This window comes from Rhinolophus sinicus, chromosome 15 (assembly GCF_057876585.1).
Source record: "Rhinolophus sinicus isolate RSI-liver-muscle chromosome 15, RSI-T2T, whole genome shotgun sequence".
Taxonomy (NCBI): Eukaryota; Metazoa; Chordata; class Mammalia; order Chiroptera; family Rhinolophidae; genus Rhinolophus; species Rhinolophus sinicus.
The window spans coordinates 114,586,205-114,611,597 of NC_142515.1; the positions used below are offsets into that span (position 1 = coordinate 114,586,205).

Here is a 25,393-nt window from a genome sequence, read left to right on the forward strand (position 1 = left end):
TGCAGAAGAAATGATGACAATAACAGGATTTGGGAAATTGGCTCTTAGTACTTCAATCTCAGGATTTCTTCCTTTTGGTTTATTTAAGACTCCTCACTGAGCAATGACGCCATGAATTTATCATGTATGTTCAGGTTGGTTTTAGATTTTCAGCCTTCACTCTATATGCGTATGTGGAACTGAGCAATGACTCCATGAATTTATCATGTATGTTCAGGTTGGTTTCAGATTTTCAGCCTTCACTCTATATGCGTATGGCATGTGGAATATTCCAGAGAAAGACCCTTGTGATTAGAATATGGGAAGGTCAGCAATGGAAGTTATAGAGAGCTTCCGCCTTATACAAACTGGAAAACTGAAAAACCAGAATGCCATCCCTGAGCCTGGAACTGCAGACCCTGACTCCACGGCCAGAGACTGTTTTGTTCCACCCTGTTCTGATGGTGTTTTTCATGTTACTCTACAATTCTCACAGTTCCAAAAAAGAATGTTTAAAATTAAATTATTGTGTCTACTGCACTAAGTAGCTTATCTTTAAAGATTCTTTTTTTAATGTGTGTGTGTTTTATGATATACCATCTTAAACTTCCCACCCTTTTTTAAAAAAAATAGCAGTTTGGTGTAAATTAATATATGTAAACAAATAAAATACATGCAGGCTATTTCCAAAACTAATGATTCAGAATGCACTTTGAGAGTTCCAGGTTTATAGTTTTAAAAACAATTATTGCGAAGCTTTTATAGAAATATCAAAATTAATTGGATTTTCTGGTTAATAGAATTTAAATAAATAGACAATTTATATATGGCAATTTTACTCGGGCTCTATAGATCCTTTTTTCTTAATGTTTTTGACTCTTCTAGGTGTATATTATTTCTTAAAATATCCCATATATATACATATATATGTATATGTATATTAAGATTATAATACAATTAAGATGATAGAGTGCATATTAAAATGTTAAAGGAGACTCAAAAGGACAACGTTATTTTTGGCATAGATGGATTTGAAATAATGCTTTTATCACTTAAATCAAACAACACTTCTTCTCATAATAAGTGGTAACTCAGATGTCAAACTTGTGATTAACTTGTTTGACCATTCGCTTATATGGCTGTAAGTGTAGTGTTTAGAAAGAGTGAATCTGCTTAAAAACTAACTTGTCTCCCTAATTTCTTAAAGCAAATTTTGTGATCAGTAACTTCTTACTGTACTTATGTTTCTTCCTATAATCCTGCCATGTTTGTGATTATATCATCACTGTTTTATGGATTAAATCTTTATCAAAAATAGCAGCCAGTATTTCCATGCTGCTGTCTTTCTGCTTGTTCCTTCTGAATCTTCATGGGTTTTGGTTATAAATATTAGGATTTTCTATGAGAAATTATCTTAGAATCAGATACTTTCTTCTTTATCATACCATTAGAATACTATATATTAAGATGATAATACAACTAAGATGCTAGTCTCTGTTAGTCATTCCTAAAGTAAGGGGGGGAAAATCTGTTAAAATAGCTTCTCATTTCTTAACTTCTAAATTTAAAATCCCTAAGTTAGCCTGTGTTACATGTCCCTCCAATTAACCCCCCCCAAAAAAATCATCTTTCAGGTACATTCTTTAAATATTGCAAGTTGAAAGTACAAACTATGTCCACTTTTTTTTTAGCTAAAACAAAATTCATAGCCTGTTAAAAACAGTCAACAGAACAGCGACTAAATCAGTTATTGGATTAATTTTATTAGACCTTTCTCATATGATCAAACTCTATAACTAATGTCCTAGCCCACAATAAAGAAATGCTTTGACAGGAAATGAACAAGTTTGTATTATGGACCATGCTGTCATCCAGCTGTGTTTCTGTGCCTGGCAGTCCACGTTTCTGTGAGGGCCCTCTGCACAAACTCACGTGGGTTTGGTTGTCACTGCATTTGCACACTCAGATTTTTAAAGATTCACATGCTATTGATACATTCACATGCATTTGGTTATATGTGTTCCTTCCATTTGACTGTCGGCCCTTTGAGGGAAGGAAATCTATTTGCCATTTTCTTTATACCTTTCTGTAGTACCTGGTAAAGAGCATGCCCACTACAGGTCTTCAGTAAATATCAGTGATTCATTTTCTAAATGCCGATCACCATGATATTATGATTTTTTTTGCTTGTTTGTTTTCTTTTAGTTCTATGGTACTGCTGTCTCCCAAATAAGCTGACAACACCTTCCTTTTAAGAACATATGAATACTGGTGGGGAAAACTGTGACTGAAGGACTATAATGTATTATAACGTCCCCACTACATTTGTGATGAATACATTCTAAGGTTTCAGATAGCTTCCTAAAGAAAGGTCAAGTATATGCTTCTTATTTATAGCAGAGGCATCTTTTCACAAATCAAAGAAAAGATAGGTTTTTCCATTTTGCTTTTAGAACACAGCGCTGGGTGAAGCACCCCTTTTAGCCTATCAAAGAGGAGTGATCACACGTTTAGAGTCTGAAGTTATGTGGATTCATATTTAATTATGTTGGTCAATTATTTTGCTATACTCACAGAAGGGAGAGGATAGTGACAGAGAAGAGAATTCCCAGGCCACATAAACGATTGCTCTCTCTCCTAGCCATTACTCCCATATTATCTACATATCCCTGTATCCTTTTTTTTTAAATAAAACTTTCATCTGTGAAAAGAATAGCATTACAATATACTGCAACAGAAGGAAGTTGCATTTGGCATTGAGCAATATGCTAGAAGTACTTGCAATTTAGAAATGCTTTTTTTTTTTTTCATCTCTGAAAGGAAAAATTCTTGATCTCCTTATTTTTGCAGTCAAAGCTCTTGACATGCTTTTACAACCTTGACTCCAACGTGGATTGATTTCTTATACTTGGAAATGGGGGCTCTGCTTTTTTAAACTTTAGCTTCTTGAGGTTACTATTATTATTTTTCACAAAAAATGTGTCTATTATATCTGTATTTCATTCTAAGTGATGGCTAGGTATAATTGGGACAGTAGTCAAGGTGAGCTTAAAAGCGGGCTTTGCAACATTTAATGAAGTGACCAATTCTCAATTCAATATGCTATTTTCTTGTGCAACAAAATAGAAACTTTATGAATGGTAAATTTAGGTTTCTAAATCTATTCCTTTTATATTAATACTTCTGGCCCTAGGTGAGGGACAATTTATAAAAGTCGGAAATTATTTTCTTTTAAGGTTTTATTTGTGGTTTTATATTTAATAAGATAGAGTAAATCCTGTTATAATTCTCCAAGTGAACCTGTAACTCCATATTTCTACCTCAGAAAATTAGGCAGACAATGGTGAACTATCACTCATAAGAGTAGACTTCTTTATTTGACTGTACAATGAAAGAAATATACTTAAAATGATTTTTTCTTCCATGAGACCTGCTCTTAAAAAGTTCTCTCCCCAGCTCTCTCTATACCAGGCTGTGTGTATTTTGCAGACACGAAGCCGTCCATTCTCTCCTGCCTGTGTGCATGCTTTCATGCAGAGAGGCGCTGAAGGACTGGCCACAGTACTGATACCCAGCTACTCCCGTGCAGTCCCAACCTGGCAGCAAAGCTCCCGAGAGCACAGACATGAGGTTAACGCTTTCATTATTTCAAAAGCAGTGTTTGCTTGCCTCTCCTGCATCCTCCTCCAGGAGGGCTGCTTTGCCTGGGAGACTTGCCTCGGGCTTGAAACACGGCAGCAGCAGTGATTCTGGGGGACCAAAACCCTTCTCCAAGAGAAGTTGCAGCCCAGGCTCCTCTGCTGTGATGTTGCATCTCAAGGGCATCTTGGACAGCTGTCATGGCCAGCTCATCTCCCGTCTTTTCTGACCTTTTCTGACCTCGTTTCATCCATAAGTAATGTCTGAAGTCTCATCCCCTGGACGATGCCCCCCTCTCCGTTAATGTGATGATTAGGGTTCTGCAGTCGACCAGTTGGCCAGATGAGCATGGAGCGCCGTCTCTCATAGATGCCTGACAGATGGCTGTGTCAATCGTTTTAAAGACACTGTGTGTGCCTGTTCCTTTTTAGACCCCTTTAAAGCTGCACCAGCCAAGGTCAGTGTGAGAGAGAAGGTCCAAACTGCAAGACTGATACAAAGCTCAAAAACCACTGAAAGGAAATAAGTCTGACAGGACACAATGCAGACTGGGGACGGGGGAGTATGTTTGGGGCATTGCCCTGGAAACTGGTCTCAGCAGTTCCCATTTACATTCATTCTAGTTCCTTTACCTTAAATCTAGGCTCCTATTCTCCCATATAGCACTTAGACGTGATTAAGGAAAAGTCCCCATCAAACGGACACAACTAGATTTCAGTCCCCACTTGTCCCTCAGGAGGGTGTCCTTGTGCAGACCACAGCCTGCCCAACTGTCCCTGTCAGCCATGTTTACCTATTGCTTCTTTAGTAACATTGGCAGAGGCAAAGGACCACTTCTCTTGCAGCATCACCACCTCCAAAAACACAAGGCCTGGACAGTTACTTCCTGAAGCAAATCTGCCATTGGAACCACACAGACATGCTGGGTGTGTCACTTGGGATGTCAGCCAAGATATCAGTATCATAGGCCACTACCTAAATAATAAATACTTAGTCTTATTTATACAGAGGGATGGGCACTTAATTCCAAATAGCACAACAGGGTAGCTTTTTTTTTTAATTATTTACAATAAACTGGTCACTTCCCCTCTCAAAATAAAAAAAATAATAATAATAAATAAAGGTGATCTTTATAAGCTAGCAACTATATTAAATAAATGCAATGCTTTTTTGCTTTTTTAATAATCTGGGGCGGGGGGTCGTGATTTGCACTCCAGTTTTGCTATTCACTTTGATTCAGTCAGGAAAACATTACAAAGTGTGTTATCTTCAATGCTCCATTTAGGTGAGGTGAGGGATAACACAGTGGTCAAGGGCATAGCTGCTGTCTGTGTTCACAAAACTCACCCTGTAAGAGGGAAGAATGACCTTTTATCATGTACCTTATTAGATCCTTATGAATGGACTTCCTTTTACCTGGGAAGAACCCTGGGATTCTCAGCAAGTCATCTCAGAACTTCCCACATTAGTTAAGATAGCAGATGGGTAGGGTCTGAGATGGCCACTACCTGAAATTTTCAGCTGAAGCTCCATCCTGTTCAATCTAAGTTTATCAAAGTATCTCTTGAGTCCCACCTCTTTTCTTCATCTGATTATTGTCATCCCAGTCTGGAGAACTGCACACATCCTGAGGTTCTCCATGCACCAATCTCTTCTTGAGAGGCCAATGGCCCTTCTCAGCTATGACAGTTACCATAAAAAGGACATCAGGTCACGTTACCCCTTCCCTTTGCTGGCAGCTTCCATTTGGCTGCCTGTTTGTAGAGTAAATGCTAAATGCCTTAGTTTAGCATAGGAGGCCTTGTAGAGTCTGCTTAAACCCACTGCCCTAGCTTGATCACCTGTCATTTTGCCCCACGCGTTCTCCCCCAACCACACATACAGACTAAGCTCTGGCCACCTGGACTGCTCACCGTTCCTCAATGCTGCGGTTCATCCAATGACTCCAGGCCTCGACACATGCCTCCTGGTCCAGCTGGTAAGCTTATCTTCACCCAATAAAGATGCAGACTCCAGATGCAGTCTTGCCACATTTGGCCTGGAAGATGGTACTATTCCCTCCTAGGAGATCCCCCAGCACTTTTTCATTCCTTTAAAAGATGATATTATAGGTCTTCTGTTTATACGTTTCCTCTCTCTATGAGTTCCTTGAAGGAAGGGGTCATGTTTCACCCATTCTTATATCCTAGGGACCTAGTAAAACACCTGGCCGGGTGTTAACAAATTTTCCTGAGTGAGAGAATGGCTGCAGGAAAGAGAAATCAACTGTGCCTGCTCCAAGGCCTGATGTCATCAGTATCCCTTGTATTCATTGTTTAAAAGAGCTCAATGATAGAGTCATTCCATGATGTTTCCAGAGTGAGTATGTGACCACCTCTGGCACATACCACATTCACTATCTAGAAGAAGCAGCTACTGATGCTTTCAAAGTAGCTATAAAAAGCAAAGTTCAGTATCCAACAGATATGCTACTTAAGCACAGAACCTCTGTCCCTGATTTCTCACAGCTCCCCCGTTACTAGCAGTTGGGTCAGGCCTCTCTCTATGGAGCCCCTGGCAGGCTTTATTTTTTCTGCTGTTATTTTCCTCTGGCTTCGAAAAAGTGCCGCCGTGCTGTTTGGGTGCTTGTTTCACTGTGATGCTAAGATGCTTTAGAACAATGTTATGATGCCTGGTCGCACCTACTACCACTGAGACAAGCCCAGAAGTTAAATTATGAAGCAAATGTAAGCTTTGAAGAAATTTTTATTTAATCTGTATTCCCCTGTTTCATCTGCACATCCATCCAGCGCAATCTGCATCATTATTAGCCACATCAACTTGCTAAAAAAAAAAAAAAAAAAGAAAAAGAGAGAGGGTAGAAAGTAAGACATCTGTGTTATAGCATTAATATATTCAAAGGTTTTTACTTTCATCTTGCAGGCATTAACAGTGTGTAAATGCAGTGTAAGTGCAACTTACAACAGCACTAAGTTAGCGGAAGGAAAAATGTACTTGGGAGCCTTAGTAAAAGAAGGGGGGCTTGCAGAACACGAAAGGGAAGGTATGTTTGTGTGGAGGGGACAGCCAGGTTGGGGATTATGTAAAAAGCAGAGTTTTACCTATAAATAGAGTATTTTGCCTATTGCTCTTCCATACCTTTATTTCTAATTGCTAGCACAATTTCTAAGGCACTGAGGCAACCCTCAAGCAGTGCGCTGGAGGTGTGTTTGTGCGGCTATGCCCTCTGGCTTGGCTGCCAGCCTATTCCCTTAGATCAGAGCCAGAAGGCAGACTGTTTTCGAATACCGATCACCTCACCCGGACCTAATCCTTTGAGTTCTCTTTGGCATCTATTCCTTCTGCCAGTTTCCTCCTCTGTTCCTCTCTTTTCTTCTGAAGTTGACAACAAAGACATCCTCAGGGCCCTCCTTGATGTAAGACCACTCTTGATGTTATTACAGTGTGGTTTTTTTTTTGTACCCTAAAGTTGTGCTACTTTTATATTCAGCTAGCACAATATTTGCACACCAGAAGATAAAGAACATGTGAATATGTTATACAGAGTGATAGTTTCTTTTTAATTTGTACTCCTCTGTGTTTTTTGATGTAAACCTTTTCCTTTCCCTGTCACTCATCTACATACCTGATCAAGAACCGGAAGGTCTCCCTTTACAGACGATGTTATTTCTATACCTTAAATTGGCCTGACCTGCCACTTTTAATTTTAAAAATACGGCTGTACGAGATATGGATGAATATGGAATTTCTATGAAGCACAAAACTTTTGAACGGTTCCTGTCCTCTGTGATAGTGAGTTTTAAAAGGGAAATCTCCAAAGAGCTAATTAGTAGACAAGTAGAGCTCAGCCTGAACAAAGCTGAAAAGATAGCAGATAACTAAAAGGACCTGGCCATAGCTGACAAAAATCAAAGCCCTGACAGAGAGCTGGCAGTAACCTTGGGCTGCTAACTGACAGGGACAATAAAAAAAAAAACCCTCTGAACCTGGCAGAGAGTGACAGCCCCACTCTAGGCTCTCCGTAGAGTACAATATCTCCACCACAAGGAAGCAGTAATCTTTTCAGCGGGCAACACTGGAGGCTCAACTCCAAAAGATGTGACTGGCTCTGACCACCACCAGTCATGGAGAGGCAGATTGATGACACCCAGGAGCTTTGGAAAGTTCCTTGAAAAGTTCAGGCCATTGTTTAACTTGAGAGTGAAAAGTCTTTTTTTCCGGAACAGTGGTAAGAGTGTGTGGCAGCCCAAGGTGGAGACAGAGCCAGGCCATTCAGGCAGATGAACAGGGAAAAAAAGCTGAGGGGAAAACCCTGTGCAAGCCAGGACCTCACGAGCCCAAGACCAACAAAGAAATGGTTGGAAATAAAAGCAATGGCACTGGCAAGAAACTTGAGGCATGCAAGGACAGGAGGAAAGTGGGAATCTAGGAAAAAAGTAACAGAAAACATAATCTGTAAGGAGGAGGATGGAGCAGAGAGCCGCATTTTAGAACCAGAAGGGAGAGAAAACACAAAAATAATGATCTTTAAAAATAAAACCCCTCTTTAATCCACTGAGAAGAGAAAAGTTCTGATAGGTATATATTAGGTTTAGGCACTAATGAGCCCTAGTCTAAAATCCCATGGATGCAGAGTTCATGAGAGGTAAGAAAGGGTGCTTCTGTTAACTAAGTGACCTTAAAGTTTCTCTGTGTTTACGAGATTCCATTATATATTTCTGGACATCCAAACAATTCTATTTAGGAAAGAAGCCAAACCATAACAAAGTGCTACAACTACGATGAGGGTGAAACTTAAAAGCAAGCACGTAAAAAGCATTCTGCTTTGAAACCCAAATGCTAACAACATGCATTAGGTGGTTTTCATTCTCCCTAAATAAGGTCTCAGATTCAGACAAGTTCTTCTGGTTCTATATTTACTCCTCTCTGAGATACTGAAATCCAAACCCTTACTGGTGGAGCACTTGAAGACATGAGCAGTGATTGAGGACTCCAGGGATATTATCTCAGATGAAAATAAGCAGCAAGAAAAGGGGAAACCTTTAGAAAGATAAACCTGAGGGATTTTGTAAAAAGAAGTGCCTTTAAAATGAACCTTAGTTTTCTTGCTCAGACTCCAGTGTCTCTAATCATATACCTCAAAATTTATATCTACATAATTATCTTATTATGGTGAATATTATGATATTTACTATTTATCTTCAAAGTGCCATCGAATTCTCCTTTCACCACAATCCTAATTCTACAAAAACAAAACAAAACATTCACATTCACATTTGACAAGTTAAAAAGCTTGGGTCAGCTCAGAGTGAGTCTGATCTCATACGACTCTCTGATTCTGAGAAGGAATAAAGGTAATTAAGAAAAGTCCCCAAATCAAGCAAATATTTGAAGACTTGGAAAATCTGCCCCATATTAAACCTGGGCATAAAGGAATAATTTTTCTCTATTAATTTGATCTCTTCATATTCAACATCCATTTTGGAAAAGCAAATGTATGTCAGAACACTGTTGTTTTGTGTGTTTGTTTTTGTTTTTTAACTGTATCTGCTTATATTTAGAGCCAAGTTATGTAACCTAAAACAAGAGTTTTTTTTTTTAAGCAAGCCATTTAGAAGCTATCATGAAGCACAGCCAGTAAATATTTTGGTCTTGGTTCTCCTGAATTCAGATCTATGGGAAAAACTAAAGGTTTTCTATTTCGTATTTAAAGATGATGCCACTAACGCACTCACAGTAGAACATGTTATGAGTTATTTTCTCGAGGAATGGAAATAGATTTTTGGTGAGCCATTTGTAAGGCTCACATCTTCATCCAAGAACATTAACACTATTGGCAGGGCCTGCCCAGGATTCAGAATAACAGAGAGAATCTGGAAGGGTCTTGGTCCCTTATATAGATGAAGTTCTCAAGTCCCAGAAAAGTTGGGAAACTCAGTCCCCAGGATGAAACTGCACAGTGACCAAGCCGGAAGTAGAGCTCAGGCCTGACTCTTTCCACCAACCCTTTCACTATTAAGAGGCATATGAACCATCCTGGTTTACACCTACCTAGCTTATTGACCTGTTTTGGTATAAATCAATTATTGGCTTGAGTCTAGATTGAAAAAAAAAAGACAAAACTGTCCAGCTGTGAAGGCCTTGGTGATCATCTCAGATAGTAAGTAATCTTACTGCTGAATTCCCCCTCCTCCCTTTCTCTCCTAAAAGCATCCTCTCTTGTTATCTCTTAGTCTGTTTGGGCTGCTGTCCCAAAATACCATACTGGGTGGCTTAAAGAGCAGCCCTTTGTTTCTCACAGTTCTGGAGGCTGGAAGTTCTCAAGATCAGATTGCCATCATGGTTGGATTCTTAGTGAGGATCCTCTTCCTGGTTGCCTTCTCTCTGCGTCCTCATAAGATGGGCAGAGAGCAAGTAAGCTCTCTGGTCTCTGCTTTGAAGGGCACTAATCCCATCAGGAGGGCTCCACCCTCACCGCCTCATCTACACCTAATTACCTCCCAGCTCCATTCCCATCACAATGAGGAGGACCACTTTCACATGAATTTCAGGGAGGATACACATGTTCGGTCTATAACACTTGCCATCATTTGCAGTTCTCTCTTGCATTCACCTTCATCAGACATATCAAATTGAAAAAACATACAAAAACAAAGTTGGTTATTGGTTTTTCCCTTCTAGCATCTACAGTGGTAACTGGCATATAGATACAATGATATCTGGCATACAGTAGCTGTTCAATAATTTTTTTTTGAATAAGTAGATGAACCAATTCTCAGTTCTTAGTTGAAAATCAGACGGTGGCTCTCCTGATTACTAAAAATAACTCCCCATATAAATCTTAATTAGAACGCATGAAGATGACCCTGACAGGCTAACTGCTTCCAATTTGTACTAGTGTTTATGTCCTCCTAAACGTCCCACCTATACTTTACTGATAAAAATTCTTCCTGAGTTTGGTTAATTAATCCCTCCCTTCATCCTTCCCTCACTCTTTCCCTCGTTTTTTCTTTTCTTTTTTTTTTTGAGTCTCAATATATATTTTGAAAGTAAGAAAAAATGATGTTTGAGATTTTTTAAATACATTTTGTAAATATGATTTTCTTTGCTTTTTTAAAAAAGATTTGCTCAAAATCTTTTTTTTTGAAGTTTATATACTTCAGTGGAGACTATGTTTTACCCATCATTAAAGTACATTTGGAGAATCCATGTAAGCTGAAATTTCCTATGGTCACTTAAGATTGGACTAAGTATTCTTGATGGGAAATTTTCTTTGTATCTATATTTTTTATATTGAAACTGCCTACATTTCTACAAGTGAAATAAGTCACAGAAAGTTATCTGTAAAGTTGATGTTTATAAGACTAGGATCTAAGGTTGTTGAGTAAATTTTGCTAGCTATCCTTTAAAAAATTATTTTTTTCATGATGAATGGTATGGTTATTTCTAGATATAGAAAAAAATGTAGAGAATCCTTTATGATTATTTCTTATTTAATTTTATATGGTTTGGCATTATGAAACAGAATAAATAGAATTCTTGACTATAAAGTGAATCTACTAAAAATTAACATAAAAAAAACTAGTTGAATTCAGTCAAACAGTTATGCTGAGACCAAGTAGCTGACTTCAATCAAATGTTATTGATAAAACAATTATTTTCTAATATTTTCTCCCCAAATAAAATTGGCCAAATTACTTCTTATGTACCAGCTCAGCCTGCGTGAATGCTACCGAAATAGAATAAAAGACAATGTACATAAAAGTGATGTAGAAAAACGTGTCTACCAAAGTCATGAAAGACGAAAATTTTAAATATTTTCCTTTTGTAAAAAAATAATATTTTTAAAACATTTGTGAATACGATGGCTTTGGAGCATTTTTAATAAATGACATTAAGGAGTCAGTCACTTCTTTTTTCTTTCTGATCTCTGTGGAGAGGAGGAGTGAGCAGAGGAGATAGAGATAGAGCAAGAAAGAGAAATGTTATCTGTTCAGTCCAAAGACGCTAAAAAATATTCCCATCGTCAGGATTTCTTGAAGTAATTTAAATGAGGAATTCTCTTGCTATAGTTGGAAACGTTCGGTGTGTGTGTTTCTTGACCCTTGTTGTATAGGCACAACACCTGCTCAGTACATGGTTCCTTATTTAACTTGAACATAACAATATTTTTGGTTATTTCTTCCTGTTTTCCAACTTTATCTCTCAACAATATGCAGTACATGAATTGTATCTCCACTTTTTTTTGCTATTGTTACAATTTTGTTAATAATTATTATCAATGATTTATAAAGTATCCTATAGAATACACTAAAATATATGCCCCCAGAGTAATAATAAAAATATTTAATAACCAGTAGGATACAAGCATTAACCAAAGTGAATGCCAGCCTGCTACATAAAGAAGAAGCAATGCCAGCCATAAACAATTGTGTTAGCCAGTCTGGTTGTATTCCAATTGAATATCAGCCCTGTATACACAAACTTCCAAAAGTGGACCCATTAAGGAAAACATAATGTGTGTCAACAATAAACGTGTATTGAACTCTGTTTAATAAACTCTGTTAATGTACTTGTATGTATATGTACACCCACACCGCATACAAATATGTATGTATGGCAGGTAGATAACCTCTAACTTCCAAAACAGTCCTTCAAAGTACCTCACTCCTAAACACATTGCTTCAATATCGTAAATGGCATTTGGAATAGTCCACAAAAACTGACTTCACAGAAATATTCCACACTGGCAGTCAAAATTTGAATATATCCCCTAACCAAATTTTACCTTTATAATTTGATAATGGATAATTTTGCTCATGACACAGCTTTTATTGCCCTTTATCATCTAACATTATATATTAAATTTCTACTTCTCTTTTTAGCTGGGTGGGATTAAGAATAAAATTTATGTACTTGAGGAGTTGTAGTAATAGCTCTTTATCTAACTCACTGTGACTTCACAGGTTTCCCTTTCCTCTGTTATCTATTTGTAAAACGATTCCAATTGGAGATGAGAAATGCATACACTAAAAAATAAAAAGTGGCAGACTACTGCTTGTAATGATTATTTTAGATTTTCCCCAAGCTTTCCCCACTTCTTAAATATGTAAACCATCACTCACAGAATCAACTACAAGATCTCTGATTTGATAATGTTGAATGTCAACTATAACACACACACACACACACACACACACACACACACACATATATATATATATATATATATATATATATATATATATATATATATATTATGTATACGTATATTTATCTGTATATGTGTATATATAGTCACGGAATGTAAAGTACAGCGTAGGGAATATAGTCAATGCTATTACAATAACTATGTACGATATCAGAGGGATAATAGACTTAGGGGAGGTTATTACTTTGTGAGGGGTTTAAATGTGTAATCATTATGTTGTTTTGTACATATGAAACTGATAAAAAATTATTCAAAAAATAAAATAAAAATAAATCTTTGATTTCAGGCAAATGCAAATAATTATGGTTTCAAATTTAGAACTACACTCTGAGAATTACATTTTATATATCTGTGGTAACATTTCCATCGTAAAGTGCTTCATATAAATGCTTGTTGATAATTGTACAATTTTACAGATGACAAAAGTAGGGAGTAAGTGTATTAGCAAAGTTTTAAAGTTAGGGTTAAATCCAAGATTTCCTGATTCTCAGTTTATCAATGAGACCCATCCCGATGATTCAATTGCTTCATCAGTCCTTTGAAGATACTGAGGGCAAATGTGCTGTTTCCTTTTTTCATAAATAGTCTATTTATTTTCATAAAGAGAATAATATTTAATATTATTTTTTAAATTTTAATATTTAAAAATTTTTAAATAATTTTCCAATATAATAGACTAATGCCTTTTAATGGAATGACTTCCAAGTTAACTAACTGAAGATGAGCTTGTCATGCCTTTTTCTAGGTAATTCTTTTCTATACTTATCATCAAATCAAATGATGCATATCTCATAGATTTGGTTCAGTAATGCTCACAATAAACACCAACAATGGGTACACTCAGCACTGGGTTGAAAGCATTGTGACAGCCAGCAGCTGTCCTATGTAAGGGGCTAATTATACATGATGAGTGTCTAATTTGAGCACAACACAAAGCTCATTTCATCTAAACAGCAAAGAAATTGATGTGGCACAATGTATCTCTTATGAATTGTCTGATTGACTTTACTACGTTTAAAGATGAGGAGTGAATGGCACCTTCTACTCTTGGCTCAGGAACCAGGGAGAAAAGGGTTAATTTTCCAGTGAGAAGGACATATGACTTGTGCATCCTGCTGAATGGTACTGAATACCTTCCTATTAAAATGGGAATTTCGTCGTTCAGTATTGAGGTGCTGTGCATTTTAATTGAAGGCCAACTGTGCCTTTCCTCAATACAACTACAAAAAATAAAATACTGAGTAGTGGTGTAAACATGTTGACAAATTCAGAAAATCAACTGCAAACTTCTCCTTTAAAAACGTGTCTCATATGTATGCAATCTCACGGTTAAAGTATATCTGATAAAATAATTTTTGTATCTGTTTTACATCAACTGCATTTTTTTTCCTTTTTACCTATTGACCCCCTTCACCCGTTTATTCCATATTTCACCTCCCTACCTCTGGCAACCACCAATGTGCTCTCTGTAGCTATGAGCATGTTTATTTTCTTCTTCTTTTTAGATTCCATGTGTGACAGAGATCATAAGGTCTTTTTGTCTTTGTCTGTCTTATTTCACTTAGCATGATGCCTTTGAAGTCTGACCATGTTGTCGCAAATGGCAAGATTTCATTCTTTTTTGTGGCTGACTAATATGCCATTTGGATGGAATCCTTAGGGTTTTCTATATGTAATATCATGTCATCTGTAAATTGTGAAAATTTTAATTCTTCCTTTCAAGTGTGGCTGCATTTTATGTCTTTTTCTTTCCTAAGTTCTCTGCCTAAGACTTCTAACGCTATGTTGAATAGAAGTGGCAAGAGTGGCATCTTAGTCTTATTTCTGATCTTAGAGGAAAGGCTTTCAGCTTTTCACCAGTGAGTTACCTGTGGGCTTGTCATATATGGCCTTTATTATGTTATGTTCCCTTTATACCCACTTCATTGAGAACTTTTATCATAAATAGATGTTAAATTTTGTCAAATGCTTTTCCTTGTGCCCCAGTCGTTGTGGCTGCTGCCTAGGGGATGCCTTCTGACTGCCTGGCCCTGGAGGCCAGAGGAGCTTGTGTTTCTGGTCTCATGGGACTGTAATAATTGGTGTCACCCAAAAAAAATTCATACCCCTATCGGGCACCCCAATTTTTGCAGCTGCTGCCAGGTGACACCTCTACATTGCATGGCTCTGGTGGCCAGTGAGGCTTACATTAGTAGGTCTCACAGGACTGTAACCAACAGGGAAAGAGTTTTTAAACAGCTACCACTCCCAGGGCACAGCAAGAGGCAGCGATCAAGGATGGGAGCTTCGCCATTTTGTGAAGGAGGCCCATTAGTTAACCATCATGGATGTGGGCTGAGGGGCAGGCTTCTAATTAAACACACATCTAGGGGCTGACTGTAATCCTTTCCAGAGACCTCAGAGGGTGGGCGCTCTCTTCACGCTCTCCCTCTGCCATGCTTCAGAGCTCCAGTGTCTCCTGGAAGGGAGCTTTACACATGACTGGTGACCTGGTTTTTACATCTTGTGCCCCAGTTTTGCAGCTGCTGCCTGGGGGGAGCGCCTTGATCACCTCACTCTGGTGGCCAACAGGGCCTGCGTCCCTGGGTCCCATGGGACTGTGGATCAGAGAGAGAGAGAGAGAGAGAGAGAGAGAGAGAGAGAGAGAGAGAGAGAGAGAGAGTTAGTTCTTGGCAGGCTGCCACCCTTGGTGTACTGTACAGACAGCAAACTGAGACACACACCCCAGCCTCTCTGTGAAGGAGGCCTCTTGGTTTGTCCCAGAACTTTGGTCTGAAGGGCCGGATTCAGGTTCAGCACACATCTGGTGACCTCCGGAGCCGTTCTCAGGGAGCGTGGGCTCTGGACGCCATCTTGGTGCTCTCCCTCTGCCTTGTTCCTTACAATTGTATGCTCTGTGGTAACAGAGCATTTCCCTGTAGCTTATTCCAACCAAAATGCCTATCCTAATTCCCGGCACATAGTTGGCAATCAAAAGACTATGTTTTGGATGAAAGAATGAATGGGTAGAAATAGACCTATTATGGTTATCCAATTCCTTTGAGCTCTAATGAGGTCATATCTAGGGAAATGGATGTACAGTTTCTTATGATTTCCATTTTTCTAATATTTTTGGTCTCCTACAGGGGATATAGCAAAATATATGACACATTGTGAGGTGAGGCAATTAGAGGTTTGAATCACCCAGACTGACGTACTGTCATCAGGTAAATGATAAAACCACTTAAAGGGAAGAACTTTGAAACAGATAGATTTAGGCTTGTATCCCACAATACTTAAACTCTGAACTCAGGTTTCTTGTTGTAAAACACTCACCTTGTTTTATTACATGAGAAGATGAATGTAAACTCTCTAGCATTACATGCAACAAAATAAAGTAGGCCTGGATTACATTTTAGTTCCTTCCCTTTCCTTTATAGCTACGTATGAATGTTTTTTTATATTCATACTGAGTATTTGAAGGAAAGAATTCTTAAGAAAGCATTAAAATATTAACCTTCTCTTTTAACTTCTCTGTAACCTGTGAATTATGCATCATTCTGCTGTTTTCACTTACAGCTTTGGACGACCTATCGTCTGCTTATTTGATCTAGTCTCTTCACAAAACATATAAACTGGCTTTTTCCTTAGATTATTATTTCAAATTAAGCATAGATATATAGACAGAGATTTATAGCAAGAACAGAAATGGTTACTTAAAGGAAATCAACATTACGCTCAATGGGCCGTATTAAACCCACATTCTATCCACCTGAGCTGCACTCTCCTCCTGACAGGGTAATTGAAGGGGCGAGTACTAAGGCTGAAGGGTGAAGTGATTGCACAGATGGTGGGAGAGTGGAAGACAGGTGTTTAAATAGACACCACCTTCCCACTAGGTCTGTCCAACTCAATAGTCCTCAATAATTCTCCCCAAGTTCATTTGTATTCATATTCATTCAGCAGATGACCACTGAGTAAGCAATACAAATAACTGTAGATTATGTTTAAATATTAAACATAACATTGACCTGGGCTAATCCAGCCAGTGGAAAGATAATTGTGTATGTGTCCTTTTGGGATGAGAGGCTCTAAGTGTTTAATGCCATCAGTGGGCATGACTTCTGAAAGCTACAAGCAGGTTTGGCTGCCAGAAAAACAAAAAATGAAATCCTGATCATTTTATCTTATCACTTATGCTAGAGTTAACAGCCATTTTCTTCTCTAGTCCCTGTCACCACCAGAAAGGAACAGTCACATGTAGTAGGTCAGCTTATGTCAGTATCTTTAAAACAATATTTGGGCATATAGGAAGACAATTGGAAGCTGCATTAGATTGACTCTGGGCCTGATGGCAACTCCTCTAACCTAACCCACAACATTTAGTCAAAAGGTTTTGAGTCAGTCATCCTGGGATGTTCAAAACCAGTCATTACACTAAGTGCAGATTCTGGACACTGTCGTTTCAGAATAAAGCATGAGGGACTGGTGAGGAATCTGCAGAAGACTGCAACTGTACATCAGGAGAGGATATTATGAGACTTGCTATGAAGAAAGCAATGTCAAGTAAGTAAAGAACCAAAGATATTGTCTCCTTTATTGTATACAAAATACTAGTAATGCCCCTCTTTTCTCCAACTACATTCTGCCCTTCAGCTAGATTCCATCTTAACTAAATAGGATTGCAAATCCTCTTACAGCTGCTGAAAGGGTTCCCAAAACTGTGCATCACTTTGATTTCATGGGGGACAATTGCAGGCGTTGTATATATGGAGCACTCAGGGGCTTGCTGGCTCTGACTACCACCTGGCTGTAATGCTGAGCACATTCAGAACACAAGACAAGGTGGGGGGAGCCAAAGGGATTCGCTCCTCTCTCTCTCTCTGCAAATAGATGTGGAGAAATCATTGTATGCGTTGTATGTGCTCTACCTGAGGCAGACTCCTTGGGACTGAAAAACAAATCTACGATGTTGGAAATGTAAATTTCATGTACTCCTCAACCTCATCTATTGAGCGCTTGTCATATGACGAGAACCATGGCAGGCACTGGGGGAAGAGTGATGGGTAAGATAGACCGAGCCTGTGTTTTCGTAAGACTTACAGTCAGCTGGGGGTCACAAACTGCAAACAAAAATGATGCAAATAAGTATTAAAATAATTATTACAAATTATATGAATTGATGTATAGAGAAGTAAAATAAGCAATGAGCACAGCAGCAGTGACCTGGTGTAGGCGTGGAGCTCAAGCAAAGCTCCTTGAGGAAAGCAGTATTTACACTGAGACAGGAAATGTGAGTACTGTTTATCCAGATGAACAAGGGGGAAGTGTTCCAGTCTTAGGACAGAACATATGTGGAGGTCGTAGGACAGGAAAGAGAATGGCACATCTGAGGAGAAAAGTTAAGATCAGCCTAGCTGAGTATAAAGATGAGATACATGGGTGAGGTTGTACAAGCACCTGTGGGACCTTAGGTTCGTCCCTTGTGCTGTGGGAGGCCACTGGAGAATTTACATAGAAGCTGAGGGGCAATGTTTTTAAAAGTTCAGTTTGGATGTGTTGTGTGGATTACTAGAAAGATCCAAGGTGGGAGTGGGGAAAGGAGCTAAGAGGCTATCATAATATTTCAAGTGAGAGATGATGGGGACGTGAACTAGGGTGGCAGTGGGAATGGAAAGAGAAGCATGTTTATATGGGAATTGGCTTTTCTGCAAACTCCACCGAGGCCATATCCTTTTTCACAGCTACTTAGGCCAAAGCATTTAAATTGCATCTTACTTTCTGGGAAAGAATCGCTTCTCTTTCTGTAAATAGGCACAACAATACTTATATTGTCAAGAACAGTGCTTAGAACATCCAGGCACTGCCAGAAATTTTCCAACAGTGTAAGGTTAATTCATGTATGCATAATAATGGATTATAAATGAAGTGAGATCACTTCTACCCCTTGATAAGGGGCCCTCTGTACCTGATACATTGAAAATAATCAGTTGCATGTAATGAACAAAATTATAGCTTCAACTAAAATTAGATGAAACATTGAGATGTACCGTAAACCACCAGAATTACAAACAAGCAATGCGCATTTCATTTAGACCACCAAGCCTTCCTTACCTACATATTTGACAATGGTTACTCCATGTCTTATCCCATTTGTATCCTATCTCTCTATCTTAACCCACTCTTCCTTCTCAGCTATCTCACTTGTCTGGTGGAATCCCCTGCATTTCACCACCTTCCTTTGTGCTAATTCCTCTGCTCTCTGCTTTTCCCTTGCATTTCCTCTCCTGTTCCTGTCTGCTCAGTAGCACTCTTTTTTGCTCTCCCATTTCCCTTTGACCTGTTCTTTCTCTTCTGCTGCACACTGCACGGATTTCTTGTCCTCTCCGCCTTTTATATGCTCTTCCTTCTATTTTATCCTTACTCGTGATTTCTCTGAGGAAACTCTGCTACTCTTCATAGGAGAGAGGAAAGTTAAATCCGAAACTTACCCAGTCCAGAATAAAACCTCTAATGAAGTCAGAAAAAGCTGATTGAGTAGACCAAAGAGCAAGCCCTAGCCTTACTTCTGGGAAACAAAATCATGTGATATATCAAGGGATTTCCGCAAAGCTCTATCAGCACCAATTTTTTTTTTTTCCTCAAGAGGTCAGCTTTGATGCCTGAGTTCTACCATTAGAGCTATTACTTTGGACGAAGGCATTCTTTCTCAGATAGAGGGTAAAAATTAGCACATTTTTGGTACGATATCATCACACATGCAGCAAATTGTGAAGTAACCACACCGTCACACAAGATCAGGGTTTCTAGAATTTTAGAATTGTGAGGGACATTAGAAAAATTTGAATAGCGTGTTAGTTTGCGAGAATAATTTGGTGTCGCCTACCAGTAGGGAAGCCTAAAAATAAGGATAGGTTCATTTTTGTGGTCTGGAGAGGGAAGGACAACTTGAAAGGAACGGAGAATGATTTGACCATCCATGAGGCCCCTGGGAAGAAGATGTCAGGAAAGAAGGCCGTCAGCATGAGGTACAGCAGAGAACACCGGTTGTGCCCTCTTTTTGTCTGAACATATGGGGCTGCCGGACCAGAAGTATGCAGCTTTCACAGCAGAGGCCATGTTCACCCACTTGTAACTTTTAGCCGCCCAAATCCCCAAAGCCACAGAAAAGCAAATATGAAGAGTTGAAGGCATGTATTCATTCACTCATTCGCCAAATAATTACAAAGTCTTTCCCCTGAGCTAAGCACTGTTCACAACAATGGAAGTACAGAACCAGGATTGAACAACGCAAAGTCTCCGTCCTTAAGGAATGACATTCCAGTAGGAGTCAGATAATAAACCTGCAAACAAATAAATGTACTAGTAGTACTGCTATTGCTATTATTACTACTCTACTATTTATAATGATAATTAACACTTATGTAATGCTTACAATTAGCCAAACTTTGTTTTTGTTCTCTTACTCATATTAACTCCCTTAATGCACACGAGTCTCTTTTAAGGTGGGGACTGTCAATTCCCATTTTACACATGAGGTAGAAATAGGTTAAGTGCCCTGTTTGAGGTCACATGGCCTTAAGTGGAAGAGTTATGTATTGTCAGTGATAAACATTATGAAGGAAAATAAAGGTGACACATGACATACAAAGATTTAGCTGATGGAGGTCACATAATGAGAGAGTAACAACATGGCCTTTGGAATCTGAGCTCTTGGATCAATGAGCTAAAAATGAGCTCTGTGACTTTCGGTAAATTATATCATTTATTTTAGGCCTCAGATTTCTCATCTGTTAAATGGGGATCATAAAACCTAGCTAGAGGGGTTTCTGTAAGTGTAAAATAAGATTCAGTTACATAGTGATCGTAAAGGACTTAGCACAGGCGTGGCACACAATATGTACATCAAAATGAGCAGAGCTTGAAGCTCCACAACAGCAAAAACAGAGAGAGGAGCAAACAAATTGCTTGTGGCTGAAGATTTCTAGGACAGGCCATAACTGTGTTTCCTTAAGGATTTACTAATGCGGAGGACTGAGAAGGAATGTAGGTGATTCAGATCTTTCCAAGGAAATGGACTCTTTCAAGAAATGATCGTTTTTGGCAGATGTGTGAAGGTAGAGGCTCCCAGAGGAGCTCAGCCTGGCTAGCAGGAGAGAGCAGCAGTGAGAGAGGCTACGCTCCAGGGTTTTGCGGGATTTGCCGTACCACAAAGGGAGCCCTGAAGTTGGAAGGATCACACAGTCCCCTTTGGTCACAGAACACAGGCTGAATGGAAAAGGGCTGGGCCAGCCTGGAGCCTTGTTACTGAAAGACATCTCACCTGGCAATGAACAAGGGGCCCCCGTACAGATCTAAGAGGAAAGCACTTGGCCTGAAGCAGTGACGTCTATTTTCATTAGTCTTATGCAATCTCATAACCCTCCCTTTTGTTTTTCCCTGACTTAGTCTGTTCCACAGGAACCTGGATGATATTTCCCATTATTCTATAGAAAAAAAAATTGGTTGAGTTGTTACTAGTATGTTCCTCAGTTTCTTTCCCCTTCCTGTATTCATGGTCTTTGCTTATCAAATAGTTCTGCTTTGTTGTTACCAATCAAGATATGGCCAAGTTAATTTAAAGGGTATGTCTCTCAAAGACGTTATTTTTAGTTGGTTCTTTGGTATGCTGAAAAGATGTAGGGCTTGTGATCTCAGAGTGATTTTAAAGTCAATCAGAAAGATTTTAGAAGCTGTGACCTTTGCCCAAGTTCAAAATAAGAAATGTTTGGTACCAGTGTTAGAATGTACGTTGGCATTGTAGTTAATACTCATGGTCTGGGAGTGAAGATGAATGGATATTTTGCTGGATTTTGCCAATACTATCTTGTAACATTTTTGGAAATCCATTTAGCTTGCTTATGACATCTTTTTTTTTTTTTTCCAATGATGAAGAGGAATAATAAGGATCCATAAGATTAGTGTATTAGACCATATAGTACGGCTTCAACAGGATTTGTCTGTAACTTGTAATGGGAGATTCAATCAAGAGAGAGGAATTTAGTGCAATAACTTAATGGAGACAGGAGGCAGGGAGAGTATAATGTAAACCTTGTTGTATTAGAAAACATGAATTTTTAACACGTGTAATATCCTTAATGAAAAATTTATTTAAAAAAATAAGCACACTCTTTCAGATCACTCTTGATATTATTTACTACACGTGAGAAATATACTACAGGGAAAGTGCTGAGGGAAGAATTCCTACACATTTATCATTATTAATATTAATATGCTCCAATTAAATGCCTAAGTATGTGTGAATACCTAAAAACTTCTTGCTGGTAACGCAGGTTGGTGAGGTCAACCTTGTTCTTCCTGGTCTACCAGATGCCCTGTGGCCACGTTTGAGCCTTTCTAATCAAATGAGTCAGTGCTGGTATGCCCAATTTCTCTCTTACACTCCATTTTCACTATTACTATTACTTTTAAAATTATTTTTAATTTTTTATTTATTTCCAGCTTTGACCTCCATTATATTCTCTAGACTTGATTCAAATACCTAACACCTTTTAGTTAAATATCCTGAGACAAATAACCAGAATGACTGTCACTACTAAAACTTAAAATTACATCCTTTAACCTATATGTTTTTACCTGTAGGCCTCAGTAGATGCTCAATAAATCTGTGTAAGTTTACTGATGATCATCACCAATGTGAGCAATTCGCATTCTCATCTGTTATTTGAAAGACTAATTGAGGGTTGACGTATAATTGATAATCAACATTTGTTAGAGTGTCCTGATCCATGTGCCCTTCAGAGCAGTTACAATAAGAGATTCAAAATGGCAAGAGCACAAAAAGAACAAGATTTAAAAAAAAAAAAAAAGGAAAAAAGAAAAAAAAGGCCTCCAGGAAAAGCAGCCTGTAAACCTGAAGAGTGCTTTGAGTGGCACTGGGACAGTGAGTTTTTTTTGGAAATTCACATATTAGTAACTCTAGACGAGATTGATGGACTTTTAGGTAATATCTGAACAAAAATTATTGCTTCTTGAGAATAAAAAGTCAGTTTCGCATTAACTTTTTAAACTTTTTTTGCTGAGTTTGAAGCAAATCAAAAGCATCATTCTCCACTTTAAAAAAGTGTTTAAACATTAGAAGAAATATATTTTCATAGGACAAGATAATATGGGTATGGGTATTTGACAAGCAAGTTTTTCCTCTTTGAAAGTTACTAAGAAACACTCAAAAAAAAAAAAAAAAAAAGCACTGTGGTTTGGTGGGTTCACCTCAGTCATAAATTACTTCAGCATCTGCACAGTAGGCTCTGAAAAAATAATTGTTAAATTAATAAAAGACTGTAGAGAGCCATGAAGAGTGTAATCTGTGAAATATTTTGAGCTTTTGGGATATGAAAACTGAGATACTCATTTTACCTGTTACCTGTCCTTTTTCCCCTAAGTTTATTAGAGTTCACGTTCCAAAACTTCAGTGTTAAGCTGACTCTGCCTCTCTCCACCAAGGCCAACTGTGTGCTATGAAAGGAACGGTGGTGACGCCCCAGAGCTCAGGGAATGGCTCTAGGTTCTACTTCCTACTCTGTATTCCGAATGTTCTTGCTCGGGCCTAGAATATCTTGTTTCTCTTCTGATGCTTAACCTCAATTAGCTTCTTACCCAGTTTCTGCTGTCCACCTGGTTTTACATTTAAGTCTCAGTGTTGACTGCTTTCTGAGATCATCACAAACCATCACCTGTGGTGTTGCCTTGCCCCGCCCCCTTGTGCCTTAGCCAAGCTCTGGGCCACAGCCCACTGGATGTCACCTAACGGAAGGGCTGTTTGCACTTCAGTCTCTTTCCTACGCCTACCATGTCTGTGAAGTGACTGGGCAGCCAGGATTCCTTAACTGCCAGTGTAACTGAGTGATTTATTTTTTCTGGAACTTTCATGCCTCTGACAAGTAAACACTGAGAGCTTGAAATCGCAGGCCTCCACTGTCCTGCTTCTCTAGATGGTGAGCTAGCTATAAAGATGGAGCCCGTACTTTAGTAGAGTTCCAAAGGCCATTTGTGTCCTGAGGCTCAGTACTTCCCTCTCCAGTGGGTCATCTGAGTGCAGCTAGTGGGAGTGGGGTCTAAGCATTTTTATCAGAGCATTCTAAGACTGGTACCCAGAAATTCACTGCCAAACAGAGACCCTGACATCCTTTCTTTGTCAGTGAGGGTATCACAAGTATTTAGGTTTTCAGAGGGGTTTAGCCCAACTTTCTAATCCCATGCTCAGCAGAAGAGGCAAAGAGATAGATGGAGGCTGCCCTCTAGCCAGGAGCCCCAAGGCCTCCCAGCAACACATATGAAGGTCCAGGCCAGAGAGAGCGCCAAGGGGGCCAAATGTGGGCATCTGCCCTTTCTAGTCCTTGTTTATAGAGAGCGGTGTTCCACATGCTGCTGTCCTGCTTGCAGCAGACCCATTTCTTTCTCAGGACTGAGATGATAATGTAATGAAGTACTGATGATGCAATATAGACTAGCAGCCAGGAGCTGGGGCCTTGGAGTCACACCACCTGGATTCTGAGCCAGATTCTGCATGTATGATGCTGAGACCGTGAGCACTTTTCTTAAACTCCCTGTAATTCAGATTCTTCCTTGTAAATTGAAACCATCATTCGACAATTATTTATTGTGCTTCTTCTCTGGGAAGGGTACTATTTTGGGGGCTGAGGATACAGCCATAAGAAAACCAGGTACCTGCTAGTTTTCATTACCTGCTGCAATGGAACTTAAGGTCTAGAGGGGAAGTAGACAATGCGCAAATAAATATACAGAGGGTGCCAAAAAATGTATACACATTTTAAGAAAGGAAAACTGTATTAAAATTGTACTAAATATATACCGATAGCAAAAGATGAATACAAGTCACGTTTGACTTCTGCAATTACAAGAGGTGCTCAAAGTGGTTACCATCAGCGTCCAGACACTTCTGATGACGGTGAATTACTGCTTGAGCAACACTGACCAAAATGCCCACTTGTATACATTTTTTTGGCACCTCTGATATACTATCAAAGAGATAAGAGCTCTGCAGAAAAACAAAGCATGGTAAAGAGAATAAAGAGTGACTATAAATAAAGAGTGAGAATAAAGAGTGTACTACTTTAGATGGAGTGATCAGAACAGTCTTTTAGGAGATGACATTTGACCAGAGATCTGAATGCAATGAAGAGTAAGCCACACATGTAACTGTTATTCCTATCAGGGAAAACTGCCACATGCAAAGGCCCTGAGGCTGAAGTGTACCTGGGATAATGACTTTACCGATTCAACACAGTTGTTGTGCGGTTAAATGAGTTGATTCATTTAAGAACTTTAAATAGGACCTACACAGAAATACTTATTGGTAATTACTAGCTATTACTACTGTCAGACTGCTTCGCATATTCTGGCTCAGCTAGTCCAGTTCCCCACCTGCCCTGAAGCCACCCTGATTTGGCGGGGGTCACTGCCACCATTTGCTTCCTGCTGGTAAACCTAGTCAGTGTGGGTAACATGTTGAGAAACATGCTGTGTCTCATCTGCTGGCCATCCTTCCTCCTGGATCCTGGTTAC

The 25,393-nt window shown here is 38.9% G+C and overlaps 1 protein-coding gene across 2 annotated transcripts in view; it reads left to right on the plus strand.

Moving 5' to 3' along the window:
* The window catches only part of TTC29 (tetratricopeptide repeat domain 29), a 347,147-nt gene that overhangs the window by 92,659 nt on the left and 229,095 nt on the right, over positions 1–25,393 (plus strand). For both annotated transcript variants that reach the window (XM_019730723.3, XM_074338461.2), the window contains exon 3: positions 17,278–17,374. The gene's annotated coding sequence lies outside the window, so the exon portion shown is untranslated. The remainder of the gene's footprint in view (positions 1–17,277; positions 17,375–25,393) is intronic.